Source organism: Stegodyphus dumicola, chromosome X1 (genome assembly GCF_044657685.1).
Source record: "Stegodyphus dumicola isolate Sdum_Otavi_A_Nest chromosome X1, ASM4465768v1".
NCBI lineage: Eukaryota > Metazoa > Arthropoda > Arachnida > Araneae > Eresidae > Stegodyphus > Stegodyphus dumicola.
In genome coordinates, this window is record NC_140780.1 from 19,009,908 (window position 1) to 19,023,935 (window position 14,028).

Genomic DNA, 14,028 nt, shown 5'->3' on the forward strand with positions numbered 1-14,028 from the left:
GTATTATGTTCGAACGCCATTCTTGAAGTGACAATTATAAGTTAATATTATGAAATCAAATTTGAACTGCAGTTTTTCAGGCAAAATTTATTTTTTCTCTTTTATCTTTCTTTTTTGTTTTGTTTTGGTGTTGTTATTGAAAAGGGGTAACTAAAAAACAGAAAAACTTTCTTTAAATACTTACTAAAAATGAGTATAAACTTAAATGCTAATCACTATTTACTATATTCTAAATTTAAATTCCAGTTAAATTCTTTATCGTAGTTCTTATTTACTACCTTCAGGATTCCCATATTCTTCATTCAATACATAAAATTATCTACATTAACTATTTAAAACAAAGATATAATGTAAAGTGACTTTGAAAATACTATATAATAGCATTATTCGGCACAATTTAGTAGCAGATTTCCCAAAATAGCTAAATGTTTACGAGAGACACTTAAGACATCTTTCTCTTATGAGAAAAAATTTAAGTAGAGATGTTACTGTAAAAGCCCGAAGTCTAGTAAATCCTAGTTTTTACCGGTAAAACCTAGATTTTACTAACGCGGTTTGGTAAAAGTCCGAAGTATGCTCTAATATGATTCCATTTCGGGCTTTTACAAAGCTTTTGAGTTATAAAACCTAGGAGGTACCAACGCTTTCGGGTAAAATCCCAAAACGAGGGATTACTTATGATAGTATTTTCCATTCTCAGATATATTGTATATCCAAAAACGTTAAAGCACAGTTTAACTTTTTAATTGATAATATGAATTGTAAAAATGACCAAAATAAGGTATGATTTAAGATTATGTCCATGAAACTGTCTTACAATTATTTTTCAAAGTGTTACAAGAAATAAAAAAAAATGCAATATTATGCTATTTCACAAATAAAATCCGACGCAAAAAAGCTGAATTAATGCTCAATTCTCTCAATAACTACTGAAGATATTTCAATAATTAAAAAAAATAATTTTGGCAATAGTTAAAAAAATTAATAAAAATTATGAAATTTTAAAAATAAGATAAATGCAGTATGTTTTTCTTTAATAAATCTAGTACTTCTTACTAACTTTTACAACAAGGTTGACTGTTATGGCATTTGAATTACAAAGTAGGTCAGCTCATTTACACAAACACATCTTCGTAGTGCACTTCTTTGAACATTTGCATTTTCTGAGTCTTTCTCTTCCAATGCATATGGGTCATTAAGCTAAAGCGTTTAGAAAACACATTTCTGTAAGAAGGAACTGTAGTAATTCAGAAGTCAAACAACAAAAATCAGCGTTATATTTTCAAATTTTCACAAGACTAGTTTCGATGGTTTTACCGAACCACCATCCTCAGCTGCAAAAGCGCAAATGAACGAGATACGATATAATTTGCGCTTTTGCAGCTGAGGATGGTGGTTTGGTAAAACCATCGAAACTAGTCCTGTGAAAATTCGAAAATATAATGCTGATTTTTGTTGTTTGATTTCTGAATTAGTATTTGTTCGGCGTGTTATTGTGTCTTAATTAAGGAACTGTAGTGTAGAGATTTGTTTTATAAAAAATCTTATTCTGGGTTACTTTGTTATTGGAACTGCATGGATAGGATTAATATTTAGGGAAATACAGCTTGCCGCTAACTTTCTCTAAAATTCTATGTATTCCTACACACTATAGTTTATCAAATTTCGCATTTTGTTTAATCCTGCAAACAATAGAAACAAGGGTTTCTTTTACAGTCTGTTAAACCAAAGAATAGTTTATAATAAGTTTGTTTACGTTTAGACATGCATTAGATTCGGTTCTGTCCTCTGAAGCAATTATCGATACAAGGTGTTAGGGAAAAATTAAAAAACGAGACCTGTAAGTGACAGGTAAAAGTATCCGCTGTTTAAAAGTTCGCTGGTAGATTTTCCGTTTGATTATTTCCGCCGTCTTTGGAGATCTCTCATCTACGTACGTAGATTACATAGCAATTTAAGCCTTTTACTTTAAAATAGGGAACTCAGAATCATTCTTTCTCAGTTTGCCCCATAAACGTGGTAACTACAAGTTAAGGTCGATAGTCGAGTCCCTTAACTATTTTTCCCACTTCATTTCGGTTTAGCGTATTTCGTTTCGTGAAAAGACCACGAATAAAGGCAGATTTGAATTATAGTCTCAAACGAGGTGGACAAAATAAATGCTGTGCAATGATTAGGACGTGAGAAATGAAAGAGGGTAAAAAAACCTTTAAGTACCTATTTTAAAGTAACACATTATAATGCACGAAGATGTGCGTTTGTAATATAATATGCATGGCTAGGTCTAATAGACGTGTACACGTACTTTTACGTAAAACAGGAAAACTGATTAGAGCACCATAAAAGATCAGCACAGTCCCTATGAAGCTTTTATAAATTATGCTCCATAAAGCAAGACAAATTAGCCAATAGGATTATTTTTATAATGCAAAATATCTGCTGCAAAAATTATCTTCGTGGATTACATAAGAAAATTCATATATCGTTTATGAAATTAAAAACTCTGTCTGTGCCAGGCTGAATGCGGAAATGCTGTCTCTATAAAGGTCATGCTAAGCATACATCATCACGCTGCATTTCATTAATCCTAAAATATGTTACGCTATTCCGAGACCTTCTGTGTGCTGTCCAACTTGAATTGAGGCACGTCGAGATCACCTTTATCTCAGAAGCTAGCTGAGGAAAAGAAATCCTTTTGCGGAAATGAGCAATTACATGTAATGAATAGCGGTATATAGACATCATCTCCCTGGGTGATTGGTGAAATTGATCATGATCTCAAGTAGAAGTTTTAGCATTTTGTAACCGTTTGCAATGTTCTCAAAACAGTCGTATGAGATGCATTAATCATTGCAGTTTTTTGGATTTGATAATACTCATTTTCTAGCCTTTGAATAGCGGGTTATGAGGTGGATTACATAAAACCTGAATTAGAAGAAGCAATCAGAAACTAAATCAGATTTCAAATTTTACAAAAATAAAATTTCGTGCTGTCATCATAATTTGTTAGCATCACATATTCAACTATTAGTTTCTAAACCATCTGAATTTGCACGAGATTCGTACTTTATTCTGTGAGTGAAAACAACAGAAGAAAGTTTAAAATTACCTATGTAGCAGCATGTTTATTTTTAAATTATTACTAACAGATTATTGATTGCACGAAATTACCTAAATTATACTTAATTGCCTATCTTTCAGTTGAACAGCAGCGTCATTTAGTTGGCACAGTACCACTAGCTGTATATCTCTGAAATAATGAGTCCAATGGGCTTGATCCGAAATATTCCACTTATAATTATGCTAGAAACTGAAATACCCTACATAAAGCTAAAATACGCAGAAGATCCATTAAAAAATGATAATAGGGATAAATGAATAAAAAGATCTAATAAAAATAACAATAAGAGCCTAAATAAATACAGTAGGGATAAAAGCATAAAGTTTGAAAGTAAAAAGACAACTGGAACTTATGCATGATCAATCAGTAGAGAGTTAAATATAATGTGTTTTGAAATTTTAATGTTACAAAATAAATTGTTATTAAAAATTTGCAACGTGAAAATTAAAAATAAAAATAAATAAATCGCGTACTGTTTTCTATTTCTTTTTCTATTATTTTCCCCCTCCAAACTCAAGACACATTTATTAAAGCATGTCATCAGCAACCACTTTGCAGGTGAGATCAGCTGGAGAGCCAAACTGATTATTTTTTTCAAGATTCCCATTCAGGGTAATCAGTTTACAATCATTTCTCTGAATATTACTCTGGTTTCTGATCTGTGGGGAAATATTTCCGTTTGCTCTCTCCTTTTAGGGAAGGAATCGCTTTACCGATAAATGATTTTAGAAAACATTAGGCCATTTTTATTATTTACGCGCCATTCCCTACAGCAGTCAAGAATAAAGTTTACGAAAAGGTTTTGTGTGGTAATGTTTAATATTTATGCGAAAAGTTTGCCTTATTATGATTAAGTTTTAGAAACGGGACTGAAGTATTACTGACTTATATTTATTACTGACTTATAATATAAATCAGTAATAATATAAGGCATTAATACAAGAATTCTGTTGGATAGTATAACCAGTCTCGCATAACACTTAGAATTTATTGGACAACTGAACATTTTCAAGAGTAACTGAAATGTGGAGTGTTCATTTTATACATAGAATGAATGAGAAAGTTACTCCGAAATAAGAATATTTCTTCTTAAAAAATTCCTTAGCATCTATTGATAGCAAATTTTAGAAACGTGTTCTCTTAATTTCGTGCAATTTTTAAAAATGCACGAAATTAAGAGCTTAAAATCTTAAGAAGTTTTTTTAATGGCATTATTAAATATTATGAATGCTTAACATTTAAACGCAGAACCATTGAAAATTCGCGAAATGAACAGAAAAGTATTCAATCAAGTAATCACTCAAAACTCATCATTTAAATGACATCAATAAAACGGACTTCTATATACATTCAAGTCAAGAACGTCACTTTGAATCTAACACGCTTGGTAATAGGGGATTAGAACAATGCGCGATCTAGAAAACAAAACTTGAAAAAGCTAAGAACGTAAACACAAAACCTCTTCAAACAAAGGCTTAGGAAATTACGATAGTGCTTCTAGTAGCCAATTCTATCTTACAGCGAAGAAGACAGGATTTCGGGTAAATACTTACAATTCTCTCCGAAGTTTAGAGGTGCCTCCTTCCGATCTAGAATGCAAGTAACTTATCAAGTAATGTTTAGAAATTTCTGTTCCGTATCATTGATCGTTCGAGATTAGTACGTCAAGAGGAATAAACTGAATGAAATTTGTCATTTAGTTAAGAGTTTATATAACTATTTAAGTAGTTCGTATAAAAGAAAATTAAGGGCAGAAGTAAAAGACCCATTAATCAAACTAAACGTTCTCCATAGCAATTAGCGATATTTAAATCTATGTAATTTTAAACATTTTGATGGATTTGAAATGTGTCACTTATTGCCGTAATGAAATGAAGACAAAAATTCTTTTCACATTTTTAAATTAAGTAATTTTTAAAAGGAACTGTTTTTAGTAAAAGTTAACTTGATTAAGACTGAATGATTCTGGGCATATGATTTATGTATGTTAGAATATGTAATAAAATGTACCTAAAATTGGTTTTCAGAAGACTGTTGGTATCGTAATTAAATTATCTGTAAAAACTTTAATCACCTCCTGCTAGCGTTATGTTTTTAACCTGAAAATTCTTTGCAGTGCCTTAACTTTTTAAATGCACATGAATTTCTTATATCAATTTCTTCTTATCTATATAAGCAGTAATTTACATGAGTTTATGAGTTATTGGAATAAGAAAACATTTCAATGTTTCTAGTTGTAGGACATATGGAACTATATTCTAATCAAGATTCTTCTTCGTTGGATTTAAAGTTGTCTAGCAGAAACAAACAATTAAAAATTTTTTGGACCGAATTTGGAAATGGAGAAAATAATTAATAACATAATATAACATAAAAAATAAAAGAGATTTAATAATGCACTTCGGTTTTAATTAAATATAACACAGGGATAAATAACGTCTCTGAAACCTTCATAAGAATAAGGGAGTTAGCGCGTTTCTCAGAAATCCGTGTAGATTAAAATAGTTTATTTAAATCAAAATTTCATTCAAAAAACAGGAAAAAAGAAAAGTAAATCGGGAATACAAGTCAAAACATTATTCAGACTTTAAATAAATTATTTCAAATACAGTCCTTTTGAATAAAATTTACAAAATTTTCAAAGAAAGCCTGAGTCATTTTTAATTAACGTCAGTTAAAAGCATATGAACAGTTAAGGAAAACAGCTAATAGTTCACTTCTCTCTGAGCTGATATTTATTCACTGTTAAATGCAACGGCTCTACGAAGTTTATCTGATATCGCGTCACACATATTAAATTTGAATAAAGTTGCGGATGCAAAATGAGTAGCTTCATCAGCAATTATCTTTTAGCTGGTGCAAAGTACTTAGCTTAACTGCGAAGAATTTGCAACGTTATCTTTGGAACTTGACAATGGAGAATTTGCAACATAATCTTCCCAAATATTTCAGATCAATTTTTCCTTCATGGTTCTAATCACTAGATCAGAATAGGAGGAACAATTCCTTACTGCTTCGTTTGCGCGCTATTGGACAGCTAATTGTTACATACCGCACCCTTTCTGAAAAGCGAACGGAAACATTTTCTGACACACCTTTTATATCGTATTACATATAGTATATATATATATATATATATATGATGTTGTATGATCTTAAATCCATTTAATGCGAATACAAGTTATTACTACTTGCGCAATTGCTGCAAAGTTAGTTAATAATAATTTATTTCCTAAACAGTATTGATTAATTGATTATATTATCTCCTAAGTTTAATTAAAGTAGAATTATTTTAAAAGTGTGAATCCATACTGGTAAGTTATATTTTGAAAGATGTTTTGAAGTAATTTGAAAGCAAAATGTTAATAATGTTTTAACGGGGACTGGAGTTAAATCACCATGAAGAATAAAATTTCAATTGTAAAAGGAAAAATTAAAACATGTAATCATTGTCATTCATCGGAAATTAGTTGACTTTTCAAGGGGAACAAACCAACTCCTGTTCAATGAACAATAATTGATAAAATACGTAAATACGAAAGTGTTTCGTCTTTACTCGAGTTATAAGTTAAAGCCAAACCGGCAATTCTAGTCAGGCCAAATATTTCCGCGAATAGAAGGAATTATGAACCAATGCTGATACTCAAAGAACTTATTCTTATGAAGCATTTTAGTCAATTCAATTTGGAGTAAAAATCAATTACTGTAGAGAAATCCTATTTAACTCGAGTAACCGTCCGCGACACTTTCATGTTTATGCATTTGAGTACTATATTATTTGTAGAAATTAAACATTGGAAATTGTCATTATGAAATCGAATTCAAAGTAAAGTTGAAATAAACATAGAAGATTACAAAATAAGATAAATAATGCAAACTTTGTAAAAACAAATCAAAGACAATATAAAAGTAATATAAAAATAATATAGAAAATAATATAAATAAGATCAGTGAATGTACATGAAGATATAAAGGCCAGAAAAGGTATTAAGTAACTTACATTCTTTCTAGTGGGGGAGTTGGCAAAGTGTTCTCTTCGTGTCTGACTCATAAGTGTAGGGTGTCCGAAAATTCTTAGGTAAAGCCAAACCAGCAATTCTAGTCAAGCCAAATATTTATGTATATATTGAATCAATGATCAATACTGGAGACAAAGAATAACTGAACAAAACCAATTTTAAAGATCATAGCAAAGTATAACTTGGAGAACTATTAATCAGATTTTCTTTTAACTGGTAACATGATATTTGAGTTTTTATCTTAAAACTTACATTAAAAATGCGGCTTAAAAATTTACCATTCAGCATTTTTGAAAATGTAGTAAGTTATAGATTTTTAAAGGAACATGCTATCAGTTGGATAATTTGCAAATGGCCGTAACGTAGTTTAAATATATATATATTGATTTAAAATAAGGTGGATTAGATAAGGCAATTTATGTCTAATTTTCAATGACGTTAAACCCCGTTTAACGAAGTTTATGTTTTTTTACGTATATCAAACGCATGAAAAGTAAGGAAAAAGAAGAAAGAGAAAAGGAGAACTGCTTAATAAGGGATCATTTATACTGTCATTTAATAGAAAAGAGAAGAAAGTATTTCAGTTTTATCTTATCTTTACCCTTTTTTTTTTATACGCTGACCTAATTTTGACTTTTTATAAAGAATTTTTAATTAATCAAAAACGTGAGTTCTGAACTTTCATTTGAGAGTTAATTCGCTTCAATTAAGTGGAAATGCTATTATACTGAAAATAAGGAATGAGTTTATTATCGTTAATCTACAAGTTAATCTACAATCATGATTGTCGATTGCTAAAATTTATACGATTTATACAGAGCTCACAATAGTTCACACCATATTGCATCAGTTGTATATAAAGAAGGTACCTGCAGATTCCATCGAAATAATAGAAGAAATAAAATCTACAAAACTTAGGAATTGTTAGAATTCATATAAAAATCAAATAAAACAGTGAAAACCTTGACGTTTTTTTAAGGATGGCGCAAAGTAATTTGTTTCTCCGTTCTTTGACATCGAAAAGTAACAATTAGTATATATTTTTTGCGGGAAAAGATCGCAAATTCAGATGTTTGTTGTAAATGCATTGTTCAGATTATCTTGATGTATCAATTAAGTAATCCCCCGAAAGTATTTTTCTAAACATAGTAAAATTAAACATAAAATTAACAAAATAGCTGTCACATTAATTGTGGCGCATTTCCTGTGAACATGAGTTTAACTCATTTGATCTTTTAAAATTCATAATTATGTAAGAGTCTGTAGACTAATCCAATCTTTACTTACTAGTTAATCTTTATTTAGAACAACTTAATAAAATAGTGAAAATTTTGTCCTTGTAATATAACATGAAATATATATCTATTTATAATATAATATTTGGATTATAATAATAATTTTAAAATTTATAATATAACATATGTCTAAAATAATATTTTCGGGGAGGGAGGGTAATTGAAACTGACTATCAGACTGCAAGTGTATTAGATGTCACTTCTACATATTTCATTCAAATACTTCAGTATCCTATTTCTTGCTTCACTTAGGAAAAATCTTTGGCCTCTTGCTTTCGTTTGAGGTTGACCCCCTCCAAGTGACAAAGGCAAATAAAGAACGGCAAGGGAAGTGACAGGCGTGTGGTTTCAATCTCTACGGAGAGCGGAGGTCGCGTCTTTACTTCGATGAGAACTTTAAAGGACCACCAAAAAGAGACGAGAGAAGGGGGAAGGAAGGTCAGCTAGGGATAGTTTCAGTCGTTGGGAAATTTATCGGTAATTTAGTTTGACAAGGGTCTGATTGTAGTCGTTACGAAGAAAGACATAGAAACAGCTTTCCCACTTGTATTTCTCGCGGCAAATATTTCTTCAGTTGGGTAGGTAAGCTCGTATTCGAGGAGAAAGCGAAATCTTTCACCAGAAAGAATAATTCCTTTCTCCTTCAAGACGCTGCTTAATATCAAATTAAGAGGATAAATAAAGGATATTATTTGATAACTAGACTATTACTTAAAACACAAGTGCACTATTATTATACATAGTAATTAAAGTAATTAAAATTAATATGTGATGATACAACATTTTTCACCTCTCAAATATAAACTATTTTAGCTTGGTATACAACATGTGCAATAAATAGTAATAAAAATACGCAAATCTTAAGTACATAAATATTTTTTGGGTATCTTGAGAACAGAAAGGGAAATCACTTTATTAGTATGCACATATAATTTTATTTATTTATTTATTAAAATGCAAATTTCTAAAAACATTTCAGTATGCGACTCTATATAAATTCTGCCCCCCCCAAAAAAAAGGGCAGTCTATTTTGTACAGAGAAATAAACTATCATCACATATTGTTGCTCCTAGTTATATGCGCACTTAAAGTGCACTTTTGTTTAGATTTTATATACCAATAAGGAAGTAGTGTACGCGATGCTTAACAATTTTAATGCACTTAGATGGATTCATAAGCTAAGGTCTTTTTTCTGCTTTTCTCGAGATTCACTTAAACTTCATTTCCGCATACTTTTGATGTAAACTAATGAAAAATGCCAAAACGCATTCTGTTGCTTGCACGACAGTCGTTCAAGATTCAAGATATATCTCAGAAACGGCATCTGGTACAACAAATTCAAACTTGTATACTAAAAATCGTTTAAATCTAAACATAAAACTATGCGATTCCGAAAAAGACGGAAAATAGTATTGGCTATAAATAATACGACGCAGACAGTGCTTGGCAGCTTATTTTGTCCCCCCAACACATCTTTTTTGGTCGAAGGTTTAAAATTTAAAAACTTAACGCGTGTCTTTGACTTTCAGCTGACTTCTGTAGTTAATGATTTCAGGTTAAAAAAAATCCCCTCGAACATAAAAACTTTGAGCTTTATAGCGCAATGTACGCACAGGATAACGTAATTTGCTTGAATTACTGCAGTAACTTCACTGTTTATAAAAACATATTTAAAATTGTCTATAATTTATGTTGTCAGAAAATCTGCTATAAAATAAGTGTAAATTCTTTAAATGTGTAATCTATATTAAATAATTCTCATATACAGTTTCTAACGTATTTAACAAAAAAGGAGTAAATAATTGTCAAACTATTCAGAAGCCGCGTGATTAAAACTATGGAACACAGGTAAGTTCACTCTTGGCTCGATTTCCAGGTAGTAAATATATTATGCTTTGTTTTTCACTTTTCTTAAGTGACTCATATGAGAGATATACTAGTATACCACTATGATAGAGATTTTCTCTCAAGCTCTTCATGAAGCTGCCGCAACCAAGGAATGCAGACATTTCCTCCTTTGTTGTAACTTATTACCTGCTCCTTCAATTTCGAATTGAAATGTTTGAAAACCTGGAGGTTAATCTAAAATCAAGGGCTTAGTTCGATCCCCCGATAAGTTGTGCAAGTTTGCGTGCCATCTCTGTAACCCCTTCTTTACGTTTAACATCCTTTAGTGCTCTTTAGGCAGTACTTTAAGTGATAAGATGGCTCGATTATAATGCTTATTGAATTCCAGCTAATATAACTATGAAATAACCAGTAAGTAACTGGACGTTGGACAAAAATGGACAACCAAAGATAACTTAATCTAAAATAGTTCTCTGTGTTAATTTAAAATCCTCTTAACCTTTTATCGTGAGACCAAATTTCAATTTCGATGAACTATGTGAAAAGATTTTTAATACTACTCTCTGCTTGGTTCTTGAATAACTAAACACTACGTATGGAAGAGATAGGGATAGGGATAAATAGATGCAAAATGTTAAATTAAGCAAATTAGAACAATCTATGCCAATATAGTATTTTCCATTATATATGTAAGTAAAATTCAACTTTCATGTGCTATTAGTTTGACCGTAACACTTAACACATCTGAATTACCATATAAAAATTTTAATTATAAGCTATTTCTTTCCCCCTTTTCGCATTCCTTCATAGTGTAATTGGAAGCATTCGAGAGGCCCAGGGTTTTAATACCGGAGAGGTTATTGCACATTTTTCACGTCTCCTACTTCAAAATAACATAATGAACCTACAAATTTTGAATAAAAAGTAGTGTTTATTTTTTTAATACGTATTCTGTTTACAAAGTATTGACGCATGCATTTTGTTGTTTAATGAAGTAATTTAATTATCGAATGGCAAATACACAGGATATTAATTCAGAAGTCAAGCAACAAAAATCAGCGTTATATTTTCAAATTTTCACAGTTAGTTTCACATATTAACGCTGATTTTTGTTGTTTGACTTCTGAATTAATATTTGTTCGACGTGTTATTGTATCTTAATTTTAAAATACACAGAATGTTAAAAATTGATGGTTCTAAGCTTTATTCTTTTACTACTTATCTCAGGTGCATAGCTATAGTTACTACAATTTTCAAAATACGTTAGAAATATTTTTTAAATGTGCATAGCTATAGTTACTACAATTTTCAAAATACGTTAGAAATATTTTTTAAATCAGTTTTCGCGCTGCATGTTCGAAGACATAAAATTTAACATTTTTATAACAGTTCACAGAGCAAAGTTATTTGGAATATTTCAATTGCACAAAAGGCTGTACGACGCATTTTCGTGCAAAATTCGCAAACATGTTTGAGAATAAATCCACGTATATAAACCAATTTGTAACACTTCTCATTAAAAATAATTTCCGCTGGATTTAGGAAGAAATCAGAAAGCAAAAGATCCTTGTATCGGCAATATATGTGTAAAAGAACTAACGTTAATGAATTTGTAGCTGGTTGCATGGAGGCATTAGTTACGCATTTTACTGAGAATTTTGCACCTAAATGTATACATTTCTGTTGTGCAACAAGTACTGAGGAACAAATAATATATTGCTATTTGGAAGTTTCTTTCATATGGCACTATAGTAAAAACTTGTATTGACATTTACTGAACCACTCCACTGATGATGCTGAGAATGTGCCAATAAAATTTTTTACTTTATTTTGTGAACATGAATAGTTGGAGGTGTGGTGTCAAGTAGCGTCAATATTTATAATAATAAACCTGTAACCACCTTTTTCAAATAGTGTCTGTATTTTCAGCTCTGTACTTTTGAACAAATATCTGTTTATACAAAAGAGTAATAATATTGGCAGTTACAGTTTAACTTTATTGAGATTTGCCGCATAGCACATTTGTTTGTTCCAAAGCAAATTAATAAGCAATGTAATGAAGCAAATACAAATTTCACTGAAAATGTTTAGGAGGGGAAAAGCGCACGCCTTTCAAAGTACATCAACAACGACAGGTAGAAGAAGAAACTTTCTTATGCGTTTGATGAATTTCAGATATTTGTATACTCTGGTTTGCTGAAAAAATAACAAACCAATCTCTTACAAATGCTTTCAAATCACAGATTTCTGAGTAACATATAAATATAATAAATTATACCCGAAAACATTGCCTCGTGGATCGTATGGCTCGCGAAACGTTTGATGTGCGAAACTGTGAAAACAAGTGATCTGCATTGCATTGATCCGAGTTTAAAACGGTCTCATGTATTGGACAACCGTTCATTCTGAAACCATTTTACAAAGTAAAACAAAGGATTGCATATAATTTGGCCTTGCAATACATAATCTTGGGCAAATGCTAATTCTTTTTAATTGAAAGATAATATGATCTAAATGCGATTTGTAAGGTAATTCCATGTAAATATTTTTAATTTTAATACAAATTAAAAAATATATATATATAATAAATTATCTTAAGCCATTACTTGTCGTGATTCTTTCCCACGTGCCCAACGTGAAAGGTATGTTTATTGTCGACCATAGCTGTACGAAAAGTTTGTTTGAATTTGATTTCCACTCTTACAGTTTTAGTGCATTGTTCTTTTCATTGGATACGAGTAACTCGTTTTATAACTTTGCCATTTCTTACATCTTATGAAAAAAGGCAAAGGAAATTCTCCGAGTGAAAATTAAATGTTAAGAATCTATGCAACAAATGCGTAACTGCCATGCCTCTCAAGTGAGACCTCTTAAAAATACACGAATAATAGTAATTAAGTTTTTAATAAAATTTTTAATTAATAATTCTTTTTAATTAATAATAGTATTATTTAAAATATAATAATAAAAAAAGAAAATCTGAAAGGTTTCAGATTATAATTTATCTCCACAGAGGCGTTTTTTCAACATTTTGTTGTTACCTTTATTTAATCATGTTCTTCGCACTTAAACTATAAAATTCATTCAACAGCCATATCATAAAATAATTTTTAAATGAGCATATCTTAAGAATTTCCGATGCAGAGTCTCGCGCGCTGGTGATAAAAATGCTCCCCCCCGTACAGTGTTGCCACTGCTCGCTTTGAAATCATTTAGTTTGCTAATGAATAATTCGTTGAAGTGTTAAAAATATGAAATTGATAATAAAACAAACTTCTTCAAACTAGGGCTTCCACATGCCCATATTCTATGGAAGATTGCGTTATTTAAATTTTGATGGCTCTAGGTAACGTTGTTTTATCACAATGCGAGAAACATACATACATTCATGCAGATTCTTCATTATTTAATTTCTTTAAATATAATACAGGGCGATAATATTTGATGGCAACAATATTAAAAGTGAAACAACGCTGAAATCGACGCAACATGCCAAAACGAAATTAATAGCCCTTTTTGCGCAAATTGGCCTTTTGGACTAATAATATAAATAAATTGACATAATTTTTTAATATCAGTTTAGTTAATTGATTAATTATAAGAATGATTAATACTTTTATTAATAATAATAATAATAATAATAATGGATTTTTTAGTAAAAATATTCAGGTTATGCCTTTATGACGTAAAAAGATGCTATTTTAAAGACACAAGGGGATTTAAAAATTTGGTAGTTAATGGGTTT

General features: G+C 30.4%; 1 protein-coding gene across 5 annotated transcripts in view; it reads right to left on the reverse strand.

Moving 5' to 3' along the window:
- Positions 1-14,028, reverse strand: part of LOC118185645 (uncharacterized) — a 539,917-nt gene that overhangs the window by 138,401 nt on the left and 387,488 nt on the right. Inside the window, exon 2 of one of the 5 annotated variants that reach the window (XM_035355538.2) lies at positions 7,122-7,219. The exons of the other annotated variants lie outside the window; for them this stretch is intronic. The gene's annotated coding sequence lies outside the window, so the exon portion shown is untranslated. The remainder of the gene's footprint in view (positions 1-7,121; positions 7,220-14,028) is intronic. 5 annotated transcript variants of the gene reach the window in all.